This window comes from Miscanthus floridulus, chromosome 16 (genome assembly GCF_019320115.1).
Source record: "Miscanthus floridulus cultivar M001 chromosome 16, ASM1932011v1, whole genome shotgun sequence".
In the NCBI taxonomy this organism is placed as follows: Eukaryota; Viridiplantae; Streptophyta; class Magnoliopsida; order Poales; family Poaceae; genus Miscanthus; species Miscanthus floridulus.
Window position 1 is genome coordinate 77,924,410 of NC_089595.1, and position 17,140 is coordinate 77,941,549.

A 17,140-nucleotide genomic window follows, 5' to 3' on the forward strand; every position below is an offset into this window, starting at 1 on the left:
CATATATAGCATGTCTTTCAGAAAATATATCAATGTATGGATGGTTTTATAGATTCTTCAATTTAGTTTGTTACTATCATCATAGCTGCCATTGATCCGGTCAAACCTCACTGTAGGTGGTAATAGATTAGATTCAGAGCATCTGTAGACCTGTTTGTACTAGATAGTCAATTTGTTCGTATGTTATATCCTTTCCCGTTAGATTCATCGGCTCAATGCTTTATATTGATAATATCCACCTAGCTGATGACTTTATTTATATCTGCGTGCATTGTACTCACCAACATAAAATCAATCGTGACCCACGAGCTTTACAGTCCGTAACAGCCGATTTCTTCACGTATCGGCTATTTAGTCTATTCTCTCGTCTGGCTGCTCTCGTAGCGGCACACTTGGAACTGTCTGGGCAAAACCGGCATGTTCCAACTTAAATTACTAATAAACTTTCTCTTCTTGTCAATTGTAGGTCAAATTGACTGTCATGCCTTCGGGAATTTGCAGGATCAGCTCTGTGTTGAAGCTAAGTGGATCTCCAGCCTTGCTCCATCAAGCAGATCCTTTTGGCTTGCTATGTGACAGGCGCATTGACACATTTTTGCAATAACAGGAACCAAGTTGGACGCATGATCGCGAAGAAATGAGCTCGATAGAGGTGATCGGACACGGCCCTATGAGGACCGGACGTGTCCGTTCAGTTGCTCAGCAATAGCAGACGTCAGCAGTAGTGACCAAACGCTAAGCGAGGTAGTGACTAGACGCACGAACTTCACTATTCATCATCACGGCAACAACTCAGTGAGGATCGAACACAACGGCACTAGATGACCGAACGCACAAAGTGCAGCGTCCGATCATGTCCAGAGAGGTTCTAGAGCGGCGCAAATGCGATCGGACACGTCCGGTCGATGATGACCGAACTCGGTAGTGCGCCCGATCTCTATGCGTGCGCTCAATGTTTGGTAGTGCGCTTGATCTCTATGCGTGCGCTCAATGTTTAGTACGACAACAGTGTCCGGTCAGTAGCAGAAAGCTGGGTTTCGTCCTCAACATCTACTTTCTCTAGGGGGCTTATAAATAGACCCCCCAACCGGCCATTTGATAAGTGGAGAGCTGAGGAAACATACCAAGCATGTTGATACACCATTTTAGTAATCTCTACTTGCATAGTGCTTAGTCATACATTCAGTGATTAGCGTAGATGCTTTGCGAAGTGCTTAGGTTAGTTAGACCACTCCTTACGCGCTTGCTGTAGGTTTAGGCCTAGTGTTTAGTGAGGTTTGCTCACCTCTTACCACTCGGTGCTTGCGTGCAACATTATTGTACATCAGAGAGGCTTATAGTCTTGTAAGATCACACCAACCACATTTATGGTGTGGCCGCCACCGTGTACCGAAGGGAACAAGGCCCACAACGGTTTGGCTGGAAGCTTGATAGTGAAGACGGTGGGGAGCGGTCCGGGAGAGGCTTGCCGGAAGACACATCGGAGGCCCACTTGCACGTGGAGAAGGCCCGGGGCTATCCACAGAGTTACCCGACTAGGAGCTTGGCCCTTGTGAGGGATTCCTTGCGAGGGGCTACAACAAGGACTAGGGGGAAGCTTGCGCGCTTCTCAATACCTTAGTAAAAATACTAGAGTCATCGATGGGAGTTTGCATATCTCTACCTTACTCTTTAGCTTCCGCATTTACATTGTTTGTATAACTCCTTTTGCAGCAGAGATAGCAACACACTAGCAAAACCATAGTTGCACATTTAGATAGTTTATCTTTTTGCATAGGTTTTGCTAAGGATAGAAAAAGAGGCCATAGTTTAGAGTTAGAGTTTTTAAGTTGCCTAATTCACCCCTCCTCGTAGGTGTCACGGTCCCCTTTCAATTGGTATTAAAGCCGGTTGGCTCAATTTGGACCTTTGGCTTCACTGCCGTTGAGCCAATGCTATTTAGAGTGGTTGAGATGGATACCTCTAGGCCTCCGCACTTTCACGACACTAACTTCCCTTACTATAAAGCTAGATTGGCTTGTTATGTTGAGGTGGTAGATTTGGGTGTTTGGAGAGTCACTCGTGACAGGAGCTTGGCCCTTGCGAGGGATTCTTTGTGAGGGGCTCCAACGAGAACTAGGGGAAAGCTTGCACGCTTCTCGGTACCTCGGTAATAATACCAGAGTCATCGATGGAAGTTTACATATCTCTACCTTACTCTTTAGCTTTCGCATTTACATTGCAATCTTGATTTGTGCTTTACTTTCCTAGCTTAGTGATAGGCTAGTTGATAGGTTTGGAACCTAGGTTGCATAACTCCTTTTTGCGGTAGAGATAGCAACAAACTAGCAAAACTATAGTTGCATATTTAGATAGTTTATCTTTTGCATAGGTTTTTACTAAGAATAGAAAAAGAGGCCATAGTTTAGAGTTAGAGTTTTAAGTTGCCTAATTCTCCCCCCTCTTAGGCGTCACAGACCCAAACAAGTGGTATCAAAGCCGATTGGCTCAATTTGGACCTTTGGCTTCATCGCCGTTGAGCCAACGCTATTTAGAGTGGTTGGGATAGATACCTCTAGGCCTCTATACTTTGATGGCACTAACTTCCCCTACTATAAAGCTAGAATGGCTTGTCACCTTAAGGCGGTAGATTTGGGTGTTTGGAGAGTCACTCGTGATAGGATGAAACCCATTAAGAATCCCGATAAACCAACAAAGAGTGAAGAAAAAGAAATTCATTTCAATGCTAGAGCTAAAAATTGCTTGTTTGAATCTTTTAGCATGGATGTGTTTAACCAAGTGTTCACTTTAAATACGGCACATGAAATTTGGTTAAAACTCCAAGAGCTCCATTACGGCACAACTAATGTCTGTGAGCAAAAACATTGTCTAGCTAAACAAAATTATGATTCCTTTAAAATGAATGATGATGAGCTTGTTCATGATATGTATTCTCGTTTGAATCTAATTATCAATGAGATCCATTCAATAGGATTAACAAAGCTAGATGATGCGGACATCATGAGGAAGATCATCTCCCTACTACCATAAAAGAAATATGCAAGCATCATCACCATCCTTCACAACATGGAGGACTTGAGCACCATGACCCCGGCCATAGTCATTGGCAAGATAGTGGCATTTGAAATATCACGGAAGATGGGTCAAGAAAAAGCCTCATCATCAAGCAAAGGCTAATCCCTCGCATGTAGTGATAAAAAGAAGATGAAGGGCAAGCAAGTTGAGACAAGCTCAAGCTCAAGCTCCTCAAGTGAAGATGAAGAAGAAGATGAGGATGATGATGATGATGATGATGATGTAGATTCAAGTGATGATGATCAATCTTTCTCCTCCACCTCCGACCTTGATGAAGAATCAATCAAACTTATCAACAAGGTGGAGAAGATGATCCAAAGGCTCAATGTCAAGGGTGTGCCCATCCAAATTCAAGATTTCATCTTCACCAATCAAAGAAATAAGCAAAGAAAGAAAGGATGCTATGGATACGGCAAGTTGGGGCACTTTGTGGAAGTTTGTCTAAACAAGCCCACACCCAAGACAAAGAAGAAGGCGTGCAAGGACAATGCCCTCACATCAATAAGGTCATGGGATGATTCTTCAAGTAAATAAGAAGACCATCAAAAGAGGCGAGGCCACAAGCACTCATCATCAAGCTCTTCTTGTGTGTGCCTTATGGCATGAGGTAACAAAAGCTCATCCTCTAGTGAGAGTGATAGTGATGATGAAATGCCTTCTCTTAATGAACTTGTGCAAGAAAATCTTAAATATGCTAAGGCTTGCACTAGCCAACAAAAGAAGCTAAAAATGTTGCAAGAAAAGCTAGATAGTTCATAAGAAGCATATAAATCCTTGCTTGAACAATATAAGACATTTGCTAATCTCAATATTGAACTATCTACTAAAATTGAGCAACTTGAGGCTAGTGCAACAACAAATGCATGCACAATCAATGATGAGCAACTTATAAAGAAAAATTAAAAGAAAAGTTAGCTAGCTCACAAGATGCTTATAAAAGTTTGCTTGCTAAAATGGAAACCATGTGCAAACATTGTGATGAGCTAACTAATAAAGTTACTAATCTTGAAGCCATCGGTACAACCCTCACCAAGGCACCTAAAAAGCTAAGTTTTATCTTTGACATGCCTAAAAAGGATGCTTCTACTTCTTACAATGATTTATGTTTAGACTCACCCTTGTGCAACCAAGTTTGTGTTGAAAAAGTTGTTGTAGATACATGCACATAAGAGGTTGCAATGGAGAATGAACAACTCAAGCAAGAAGTGGCTCGCCTTACCGAGGACTTGACTCAAGTAAAAGACAAAATGGAGCAAGCCCAACATCATCAAGATAACACCGTTAAGGGAGTGAAGAAGCTTGATGAAGGACAAACCGTGGTTTGGTACATGTGCCATAAGGAAGGCCACAAGTCCTATGAGTGCAAGGTGAAGAATGGGGGAGGAGCTAAGAAGAAAGAGAAAAACAAAAAGGAAACAAGCAAGCTCACAAACACCTACACCAATAAGGTGGACAAAAAGGCCTCCACACCTTATCTCTTGAAGAAGAAGAAAAATGACAAGGTGGTGGCCATCAAGGTGAACAAGCAAGCCAACAATGGGGCCAAACACATTTGGGTGTCAAAGGAGATCATTTCCAACATGAAGAGCACCAAGAAGGTTTGGATCCCAAAAGGACATTGGGGAATTTGGAGACTTGGCAAAGTATGGGTGCATTTCATGGGGTGCATCATTATGGATAAGGTAATTGCTAAGTGGGTTAGTGAATACTATGGACCCAAATTCCCCTTCCCATGTTATGCAACTAGATTTAATTTCTTGCAATTTCAATTAGCATCTAGTTCCTTTTCATGCCTAGGTTTGCATTTGCATGTTTAATCTTTTGTCTTGCATACACTAGGTATATGTTATGGTAGGCTTGCTCAGTTTCACTCTTAACCCTTGGAGCAAACCTACATGGTTTAAATTGTTTAGGAGCACGGCACATAGCTTGTTTTACAATTGTTCATCTAATATGTGCCAAAGTCCAAATTGTAGATAATTTCTCCCGAATATCACATTCAAAAATGATTCTCACATTCATGAGATGTCATCTTTCAAATGGTATTTTTTATTCTAAAATCAATGTGCATGTCTCCTACAAGTATTCCATACTTGTGTGCACAAATTTAGGGGGAGGTTACTCTACAAGTTGGATGCTTTGAGACTAACACCTTTTCAAGCTTATCATGTGTGTAGTAGTCTCATTGCAAGGAAAATGGAGTCCCCGGAGTTAAGCATCATACTTCAAATATCCACCACCTATTGCAAGTGGTATAAATCAAATTGGTTTCCACATGTGGTATTTTAAACCAATATCATCATGTTGATTTCACTTTGGTATTTATATGCTTTCTCCATACATTATATAGATTAAACTCCCTTGAGCATTAATTTGTCAATTATGCATAAATTACATTCTTCATCATATGTATGCATATATTTAGGGGGAGCTTAGTCTATGTAATGTGAGATTCAAATTTGGTGACCTATTCCACTCCACATACAAAGGATCACCAAGTTTGACCCTCCCTTGTGCTACTAATGTCTTTCTTTTTGGTGTTTGATTCCAAAGGGGGAGAATTTGTAGGACCAAAAGCAAGCCCGAGGACCAAAAGCAAGCCCGATCATAATAATTTATAAGTGGTAATGGTCTGAGAAAGGGAGGATAGTGGGTTATGGAATTAGGGGGAGGCCTAAATCCATAATGCCACATGGGGACATTTGCAAGGGCAAGATAAGTTTCCAAAGATATTTACATGTGGTATCTTTTAGCATCATATAACCTTGCCCTTTGCATTGCATTCTGGCAAATAAATAGTTTTTAAATTCCAAAATTTTTATTATTTGCTTGCTTTGGTCGTGTTGTCATCAATCATCAAATTGGAGAGATGAAAGCTCTAGTTTGGTTTTGGTTAATTGATGAAACCCTAAGTGCTAATCTAGTTTATCAAAGTGATTATGAGATAGGTAGCACTACTCCAAGCGATGAAGCAATGACAAAGATCATGACGATGGTGATGGCATGGTGATGATCAAATGCTTAAACTTGGAAAAGAAGAAAGAGAAAAACAAAAGGCTCAAAGCAAAGGTATAAATGATAGGAGCCATTTTGTTTTTGTGATCAAGACACTTAGTGAGTGTGATCACATTTATGATCGATAGTCGTACTATTAAGAGGGGTGAAACTCATATTGGAATACGGTTATCAAAGTGCCACTAGATGCTCTAACTCATTGCATATGCATTTAGGATCTAGTGGAGTGCTAACACCCTTGAAAATGTTTATGAAAATAAGCTAACACATGTGCACAAGGTGATACACTTGGTGGTTAGCACATTTGAGCAAGGGTAGGAAACTTCACCGGTGGAGTATCCGCCTGTAGAGTGCGGACAGTCCGACGGTGCCACCAGCACCCTAGACAGAAAAGACAGGGGTTCATAGAGTGACCAGATGCTAGTGGTGCAGTGATCGGACGCTGAGGTCTAGCGTCCGGTCAGTAATAGCAGAAAGCACACTGTCTCGGTCTTGTGACCGGATGCTAGAGTGTAAACTGACCGGACACTCATGGTCTGAGTCCGATCAGTGCTGACATACACTGACATGAGGCGCACAGAGGAAATGTTGAGTGACCGGACGCAGGGTGTGTTCGGTCGAGCATGACCAGACGCGTCCGGTCGTGAAATCTCACATTTGGAACCTTACTGGTAACGACCGGACGCTAGGGTCTAGCGTCTGGTTACTTTCTAACTGACATGTCCGGTCATCACTTGACCGTTGAAATCGAGTGAACGGCATTTGAAGCTGATGACACATGGCGCACATCGCACGACCAGACGCTGAGGTCCAATGTCCGATCAATCTGACCGGAGTGTCCGGTCGGCCCATGTTCGGTGTAGTGAGGAGCCCAACGGCTCTATTTCATGGGGGTTTCTATTTAAGCCCCATGGCCAGCTCAAGCTCACTCTCTTGGCCATTTGCATTGACATAGCAACCTTGTGAGCTTAGCCAAAGCCCTCCCACACATCTTCATCATTGATTCATCATCTTTGTGAGATTGGGAGAGGATCTAAGTGCATTGCTTGAGTGATTGCATCTAGAGGCACTTGGTATTCGTATTTTGCTACGGATTTCGCTTGTTGCTCTTGGTGGTTGCCACCACCTAGACGGCTTGGTGCAGCGGTGGAGGATTGGCACGAGTTGGTGATTATTCGTGGCCATCTCCGATGATTGTGAGGGGATTTGTACCTTCCCCTATGGAGCACCGAAAGGTAACTCTAGTGGATTGCTCGTGTCATTGAGTTACCTCACTTGTGGGTAGGTTCTTGCGGTGTCCAATCGTGTGGACGAGGTTTGTGCAACACCTCTTAGCCGTCGAACCACCAAGTGTTGGTCGACACAACGGAGACGTAGTGTGTTGGCAAGCATGTGAACATCAGGAGAAAATCGGTTGTCTCTTGCCATTTGGTATTCTCCTGGTGATTGATTTAATATTCACCTTGTGATTGGTTCACTCCTCTACACGGCGGTATAATCACCCTACTCATTCATTTATATTCTTGCAAACTAGTTATGGCAAGCTCTTTAGTGTAATTAGAATTGAGAGCTTGCTTTGTTATTTTAAGTTCATCTAGTGGAGCTCTTTAGAGTAGCAAGATTGAGAGCTCTTAGTGAGTAGTAACTTTGCAAGTTGTGTGCCTAGGAATCATTGCAACTAGAATTGTTGGATAGGTGGCTTGCAACCCTTGTAGAGCTAGAGCAAGTTTACTTTTCGCTATTTGTCATACTAATCAAATTGCTCTAGTTGATTTGTAGATTTTTAAATAGGCTATTCAACCCCCCCCTCTAGCCATATTAGGACCTTTCAGGAGATTGTAAGGAAAATGGACCCTAGGCCCATTTACTTTAGATTTTGGTGGTTGATGACCAACACAACCGAATTGGACTAATGAATTTGGAAATAATTGTTTTGTAGTTCAATAGGGTGCAAGACGTGACTTGGACGAAGGCAACATGATGATTCTACGATCAACACCATAAGAAAGACCCTAGAAGCACAAGAGAAGACCCAAGATATTAAGCAAAGTAGAAGCACAAAGATGGGAACCAAGCCATATGCAAGATTATGAAGAAATGAGCTCCATAGAGGTGACCAGACGTGGCCCTATGAGGACCAAACGTGTCCGATCAGTTGCTCGGCAATAGCAGGCATCAGCAGCAGTGACCGGACACTGAGCAAGGCAGTGACCAGACGCATGGACTTCACTGTTCATCGTCGCGACAACAACTCAGTGAGGACCGGATGCAGCGGTACTGGATGACCTGACGCACAAAGTGCAGTGTCCAATCATGTCTAGAGAGGTTCTAGAGTGGCGCAAATGTGACCGGACGCATCTGGTCAATGATGACTGGACTCGGCAGTGCATCCGATCTCAATGTGTGTGCTCAACGGTCAGGACAACCGGATGTGTCCGGTCAGGATGACAGCAGCGTTCGGTCAGTAGCAGAAATCTAGGTTTCATCCCCAACGGCTACTTTCTCCATGGAGCTTATAAATAGACCCCCAACCGGCCATTTGATAAGTGAAGAGCTAAGGAAACATACCAAGGGTGTTGATACACCATTTTAGTAATCTCCACTTGCATAGTGCTTAGTGATACATTCGGTGATTAGCGTAGATGCTTTGCAAAGTGCTTAGGTTAGTTAGACCACCGCTTATGCACTTGCTCTAGGTTTAGGCCTAGTGTTTAGTGAGGTTTGCACACCTCTTACCACTCGATGCTTGCGCGCACCATTATTGTACATTAGAGGGGCTTGTAGTCTAGCGAGATCACACCAACCACGTTTGTGGTGTGGCCACCACTGTGTACCAAAGGGAACAAGGCCTACGGTGGTTTGGCCGGAAGCTTGATAGTGAAGATGGCGGAGAGCGGTCCGGGAGACGCTTGCCGAAAGACACACTGGAGACCCACTTGCGCATGGGGCAGGCCTAGGTCTATCCACGAAGTTTCCCAACCGGGAGCTTGGCCCTTGCAAGAGATTCCTTGTGAGGGGCTCCAATGAGGACTAGGGGGAAGCTTGAGCGCTTGTCGATACCTCGGTAAAAATATTAGAGTCATCGACAGGAGTTTGCATATCTCTACCTTACTCTTTACCTTCTGCATTTACATTGCAATCTTGGTTTGTGCTTTACTTTCCTAGCTTAGTGATAGGCTAATTGATAGGTTTGGAACTTAGGTTGCATAACTCCTTTTTGCGGTAGAGATAGCAACACACTAGAAAAACCGTAGTTGCACATTTAGATAGTTTATCTTTTGCATAGGTTTTTGGTAAGGATAAAAAAAGAGGCCATAGTTTAGAGTTAGAGTTTTAAGTTGCCTAATTCACTCCCCGCTTAGGCGCCACGGTCCCAAAGAAGTGTGTCATTATTGAGGTGTTATTCGAGTAAAGCTCTCATTGGATGTGCTTTGTTGTTTATCTCCGTGCTACGCGAGTGTTCGGCATTTTGGTGGGATGGTTTGGGTTTTCTTTCATCCCTTTGAGATTTTCTTCGTCTTGTTCTTTTGGGTGGGGGCAATGGAAAGTTTGAGCAACAACCATGAATGGACACATCTTCAACATCTTAAAGGCCTGTGATTTTGCATCTTCAGCACCCCTTTGGAGATAACTCTACACTCCACATGCGACCTCATGCCTTTAGGATTTCCAAAAATAGCTGAACCCTTTGGCTCTCGAAGATGGCTTCGCTGAACCCTTCGGCTGTCTCAAAGATGATGTCACTTACCTGCGTGATGTGTAAATGGCCCTACAAAATGACATCATCTTTTGTATATGTCAAGGGTTAAGAAATTAATACGTGAATTGGCGAGGAGGGGATGCCCAATGAAGGATATATACTACCCCTAGCAGGTATATTTGAAAAATACATGTGTAAACACAGTATATGCCATAAGTATTTTGGAAATGCTCCTGCATGGGCGTCCGGCCTATGAACTTTTTTTATTTAGATCCAGCCCATATAGATGGCCGAACCGTCTTTACCTGACATATTTTTCTCCCACACCGCTACTCGTCTTCTTGACGTAGCAATAGGGTGGGGCATTTGTCGCTAGTGGTATCATGCTCGCCTTTCTCCTTCACCGCTGACCGCCTTCCATCACTACCTCTTCCTCCCTCGCAGCCCTACCTGGCCATGCCCGCCAGTAGTAGCCACACAGGCACGCAGGCACCGGCCACCGCATGTGACCATGAGGCCAGGAGAGATGGTCATCGCTGGCCGAGCGTAGGCTAGGCGTAGGCATAGCTGGCCTCTGCTAGGCCGCTGTAACACCCTCGGTGTTACACCCTAAATCATTTACTAAAACATGTCATGAGCATCATACTTGTGTGTTAATGCATGTGGTGAAGTGAGTAGATAATGCAATGTAAACTAATTTTTATTGAACAAAAATTACTATATAACCTATATATAAGACTTAAATAAAGTTTAAAGTACAAACATTGTAGATAACAATGCAACTCTTGCCTTAGAAAAATAATGTTACTAGCTAGTATTTCTAATAGTCTAGAAACAGAACTTGAAATCAAATCTAGCTCAAGACTTAGAAATATTCCTAAGGCGAGCAACAATTTGACAAAGCCATCTTTGGCAAATTATTCTGTGAAATTGAGTTAAGAAGGGGTGTTGTGTTGTAGCTCTTGTTGATAGCCTAAGGTGCCCTCTTTAGAGTAGTGAAGATGACTTGGTTCCAAATTGAATCGTTTAGTTTTTACGGTGCCTTAAAATTCATGCGCGTACTCAGTCTTGGCCCACTGGGCTCGGGCGCATGGTCACCATGTGTGGCCGTTCTGCGTCGCTATGCGGCTGTGCCGTGCATGCACATGCATGGCCGTACACCGGCTGGCTGAGGTTGCCCTTGGTCTGGTCGTGGCCTGGCCGCGGCATGGCCACTCTAGCCGCACCGCTTGCAGCCAACCATAGGCCGCCGTGCCCTGCCGGCCCTCTCTGCGCCCGACCGCCACTGCCACCACGGCTGCCGCTGATGCTGCTACTGCCCTCCATGTCACACGCCATGATGCAATGATGGCCGTAGTTGCTACCGCTGCTGTCGTGTCACTCCCGCACTCGCGTCTGCTCTCAGCATCGCGCTGCCCCCTCCCTAGCCTGGTTGGGTGCCGTTCGCACGTGGCTGTGCATGCCGTCATCACACCATTAATGGCGCTGCAGCGCGTGGGCCATGGCTAGTCATGGATCCTCATGATCATCCCCTCATGCTTGGACATAGGTCCCTTGGCCACGACAACTATGCCCCACCAAGGCATACGCCAGCCGAACCACTAAATGCATCTGCTTTCTGCCGCCATCGAGTCATGGTCACGGTGAGCTAGAGAGTGAGCACCTCTCATCAATTCCTCGTGCCCGCGTCTCTACCTTTACATCCTCTTATCGACCACCCCCTCCCTGCATTGATTGCTGCCAGGCCAAGCTTCAATTTTGGAGCTTTGCTTCCACCACTGCTTCATTATGGCCCAGGCTACCTCACCGTGGACAGCTTCCACCTCGCCATATCGAGCTAGACTAACTGCGTCGCTAGCCCTATCTAGAACCCTTCATCACCATGCCCACCTAAGCTGCACTCCTACCACCGTCTCTACGTCGCTGACGTGGCTACGCCACCACGACACATAGTTGAACTTGCCGCGTGCATGTGCCCAGTCTCATTCGAGGCATCTCCGGCCGAGCCAATGCCATGGGTAGGTTTGTGGTGAGTCATTGGTGCTCACCAGCTATTTCTACCACTTTTGAAAGGCCGTGGCTCACCGAAACTTGGCTACCGCCGCCATAGGGTGCCTATCATCATGGAGAGGCCATTCTACTGCATCTTAGCTCATCCATCCACTGCTCGAAGTTGCATGTCGTCCCATAGGTGAGGATCAACCTTCTAGGTGCGTCGGAGGGGCTCCCAGTTGGCTAGTGTGGCAGCTCCATGCCAGCCGACACCATGTCGGTGAGCGCGGGGGCGTCAGGGACCGGCCGAATGTAAAAATGGGTTAGGGCGAGGGCCTATCAGCATAAGGGCCGACTATAGGAACAGAGCGCATAAGAGCTGTGTTAATATTAGAAAGAGCAAGGACATTTTTGCAAAAGCACCACACGTGCGGGCTCCCTGTCGCCGTGGGGCGGCCTATGTGCGTGGGCCGCACCTATGGGCCACGCCTGCAGGCCGCACTTGTGGGTCATGCTGGTGAATTCGTTTTTCCTTTTATTAGAAAATAGAAATAGCCTTATATTTTAGTTTCTGTGTTGAGCTTTGATAATGAACAACAATTCATATAGGTGTCCAAAAATCATGAAACCAATTTTGTTAGGCTCTTAAATTCTTTATATATCTATTAGTATAATTATTTCGAACATATCTGTGATGAAACTGAGGTCTATTAAATCAATTGGATATACTTAATATTATTAGGTTAATAATTATAGGATTTTTTGTGGCAAAATGATAATAGCTTGAGGTCTAAAAATTTTATGGTAGTTTTATGGTATTATTATGTGCTTGCTGTAATTTTTGTAGCCTTAGAATAGGCTAAGCTTTAGGGTAGTTAGATACTCCTTGTTTTAATATATGTTAAATCGCTAGTAGAAGCAAGAATATATTTTAGTTGTTAAGTTAATACGTGTTAGATGAATTTGTACCTTGTTTGATGAAAATACTAGTTAGCTTAGTATCTTAGTCATTAGAGTTAGCTTAGTAGATGTATTCTTATTTTAAGAGCTGCTGTTGCTAAAATACTAAGTGTTGCATCATCGTTGCATGCATGTAGAGAATGAGTTGGTGGAGTTCGTGACCACCAGAGAGCAGGAGTACGAGGAGGTGATCGAGGAGTACGAGGAGGAGGTCCTTGTATAGGAGGAAGCCTTAGAGCCACCGACGACTGACATAACTGACAATCTGCCTACCCAAGAGCTCCGGTGCATAACCCTTATTTTGAATAATCACTAAAAAATGTGATGTGCATTTACGTTACAGGATTTATATTGAAACTACATGTATAGATAAACCTACCTATGAGTCCTACTAGCATAGGTTGAGTAGCTGCTATGCTTAGGCTATCGGTGGCGTGAGTAACCTACCGTTACTCACAATAGGTGATTACTATTATTACTCTTATGATAAAATGGTGAAAGAAAATGTAGACCGGGCAGGGATATGGTACGAGTATTGGTGGGTGTAATAGGTTGTCCCACGGCCAACGAGACATCACTTGGTTATACTATTTTCCCTACCCATGTCGGTTAAGGACCGTCCATTACTGTGGATGGTAGTTAGGTCACAGACTTATTATCCTGAGCATATACTTGCTTATAGGAGCGAGAAGGCTCATTGCTCTCTTGTCGTGGGTTTCGGCTCTTTCTGGACCAACTGATTGGAGGCAGAGATGGTGGAGGTCTAAGCACCACACTGAGTCTGGGACTCAGGAGTGGGGGCTTGGAGTCCAACTTTGGATAGAGACCTAGACCCCTTGACAAGAGAGTGGTGGGTCGGTCTTGCTTGTGCCTGGGGTACAAGTGGGGCGTGTATTTTAGGATACCCAGCTGGGATACATTGGTTCGTGAATCATCGTGTGATACGATATGACTTGGCTATGGTCTAGCACCGTAGTAAGAATTAGAAGATGAAAGGGGATGAATGGATCTGATTGCTCAACTCTTGCTTGAAAGTAGAACAGGTGCTTACATATGATGGTTAGCTAATGAACTAATTATGACTGCTAATAAAACACATACATAAGGATTCACTAGTAGTAATACTTTTTGCAAAAATAAAACCCAACAAACCATAAAGCTTATGATATCCTTTGGAGTCAAGAAATTATTCCCACTAGTAGGGTAAGTCTTGCGAGTATATTGTGTACTCAGGGTTTATTTACCCCTGTTGCAGGTGTAACTTGAGGAGTGGCTGTTGTGTGGTGGATTCTTCTGGTGGGCACTGATGGATCCTTGTATCTTATCATTAGATGTTTCAATTCCACTGTTTAAATTCCGTACTCTGAACTTGGTATTGTAATAATGTATTTTTGAGAACTCTTGTTGTATGAAATGGACTAAGTATTGTAAACTTGTTCTCATTATTGGATTCTAGATGAAAAATGTGGATTGTACGAGTTCTCCCTTGGGGTGTGCTCGATGGAACCGCCAGGTGTAGCTTACTTTTAGGGTGTTTAGTGTCTAGTGGAAGACAAGCGCCTTTGAAGGTGTGTTTTTAGGCGGTTCTGCCACTGGTGGTATTAGAGCCAATAATGAGTTACGAGTTTCATAACTCTTTTCAAAACCTAAAATTTGACCAACAAAAGTTTTGCGAAAAGTAGGATATGATAAAATTATGTAAATAAGTATAAGCCCTAGCAATATGGTCTATCTAGGATAGCGTTGCTGGTTTTATGTAATCAATTTTTTGCAGGTACACTAACTTACGTTGCGTAAGAATCGTTTAGCAAGCGGAAAGTGAGTGTGCGATGTGCCGAAAATTTTTGCGAATGTCGCTATATTCTAACTTGAGTGAACAGGTAGGCTGATGCATGCATCATGAAAAGAGAATCTTGCTTAAACTAAAAGAATGCTTTAATAAAAGCCTTATCATTTCTCTAAGTCTCTTGTTCCTAATCTGGAGGGTTGCCCCTAATGGTTGGTTCTTAACTGTTTATAGATGAATCTGAGGTCTAGTCGGGGGAGTACAAGCGTTGGGGCAGACCAGGGTGATAACAGTCGCGACAAGGACAATGGCAACACCAATGGGGACAGCCACGAGGCCCCACTTCTGGCTCCTCCTCCACCAACACCACCTTCGATGACCCATGCGGAGATGATGGCAGAGATGCTACCTGCTCGGCGTGAGTCAGCCCGTGCCTTGGAGATGCTTGACCAGGCTATTGGTGGCTTTGTCCGTGGAGGCCCCAGTGGCAACAGCGGGAATGCGGGTGGTGCCCATGCTCCCACGGGGCCCTGTTCCTACTAGGACTTCCTAAAGACACACCCGCCCATGTTCATGCCAACTGTTGAGCCTCTGGATGTGGAGCGTTGGCTTCGTATTCTGGAGTAGAAATTTTAGTTGCTCACTATGACTGAAGAGCAGAAGGTGTGCTTTGCCACACAGCAGCTTCTAGGGTCTGCTAGTGCATGGAGGGATACTTTCAATGCCATGCAGATAGCGGACCACCGTGTGACTTGGTAGGAGTTAACCACTGCTTTCTGTGAGTACTATATTTCCACTGGTTTGCTGAATAGGAAGTTGACTGAGTTCCTAGACCTAAAGCAAGGCAGTATGACTGTGATGGATTATGTGAATAAGTTCAACCATCTTGCACAGTATGCTGGTACCCATGTAGACAGTGATAAGAAGAAGAGGGACTGTTTCTACCATGGCCTCTCTTGCATCTTGCAAAAGGAGCTGTACACTGGGGCATATCAGACTTTTGGTGCTTTGATGAATGCAGCTATTGCTATGGAGGGACTTCATCATGATTCTCAGGCAGAGTGGAAGCGCAAGCATGTGATCACTAGATCTTCTAGTCACCCATAGGCTCAGAAGGTGTAGGTTGTTAGGAGGATGTCCTATCACTCTCCGGGTGGACAACCATCCCATCAGTCTCAGTAGGCTTACCAAGCACCTCCCACCCAGTATCGTGCACCTACTTAGTAGGTGCAATAGTAGCCTCGGGGATAGCAGGTTCCGCCTCGTTAGGGATAGGGGAACAAGTCTGGTGCTTGTTTCAAGTGTGGCAAGGAGGGCCACTATGCTTAGGAGTGTCCAGAGAACCAGCCTACACAGTCTTCCCAGCCTTCAGCTAACTCCTGTCTGGTCAAGAGGACGATTATCAAGAAGAAGGTACCCGTAAGCTGCTCTAGACAAGTCAACTTCACTGAGGCTGAGGAGATTTTGTAGAATAAACCTATGATGGTTGGTATGTTTACCATTGATTCCCACCTAGCATATGTGTTATTTGATTCTGGAGCATCACATTCATTCATGAGCATGGGGTTTGCATAGAGGCACAGTATACCTCTTATGGCTATTCCTATTGCCTATAGAATCAGTACTCTAGATGTGCAGTTGTGCATTAATACTCAGATGGACACAGTTAGATTAGTGCTAGCCACTCACACTTATAGCCTCTAGTTCATGGTGCTGCCTAGGCAAGGCATAGATGCAATTCTAGGCATGAACTGGTTGCGAGTTTATGGGGTAGTCTTGAACCTTAAGTAGAGAGTTGTTGAGTTACGGCTTCCTTCTTCTGAGGATAGGATGTCTCTCCTTATGCCCTTAGATAAAGCCTTACCAGTTGTTGCTCATGTTGAAGCTTCTCTTGATCTTGCTTCTATTCCTATGGTCTATGAGTTTCTGAATGTCTTTCCTGAAGATATACATGGGTTGCCACTGGATAGGGACGTGGAGTTTACTATTGAGTTAGAACCTAGCACTGCTCCTATTTCATGGTGTCCCTACCGCATGGCTCCTAAAGAACTAGCAGCAATGAAGAACTAGTTAGAGGAAATATTGGAGAAGGGATTTATCCGTCCTAGCTCTTTACCATGGGGTTGCCTAGCTATTTTTGTGAAGAAGAAGGACAGTACTCTATGGATGTGTATGGATTACCACCCTCTCAATGCGGTAACCATTAAGAACAAGTATCCTTTAACTTGTATTGATACTTTGTTTGATTAGTTGGCTGGTGCCAAAGTGTTTTCAAAGATTGATCTTCGTTCTGGGTATCACCAAATTAAGATTCGACCACAAGATATACCAAAGACAGCTTTCTCTACTAGGTATGGCCTTTATGAATACCTAGTCATGTCTTTCGGTCTCACCAATGCTCCTACATTCCTCATGTGCCTCATGAATTCAGTCTTTATGCCGAAGTTGGATAAGTTTGTAGTGGTGTTCATTGATGATATTTTGATATACTCTAAGAACAATGAAGAGCATGCACAACATCTTTGGATAGTATTGACTCGGTTAAGGGAACACAAGTTGTATGCCAAATTTAGCAAATGTGCGTCTTGGTTGGATCGAGTGCAGTTTTTGGG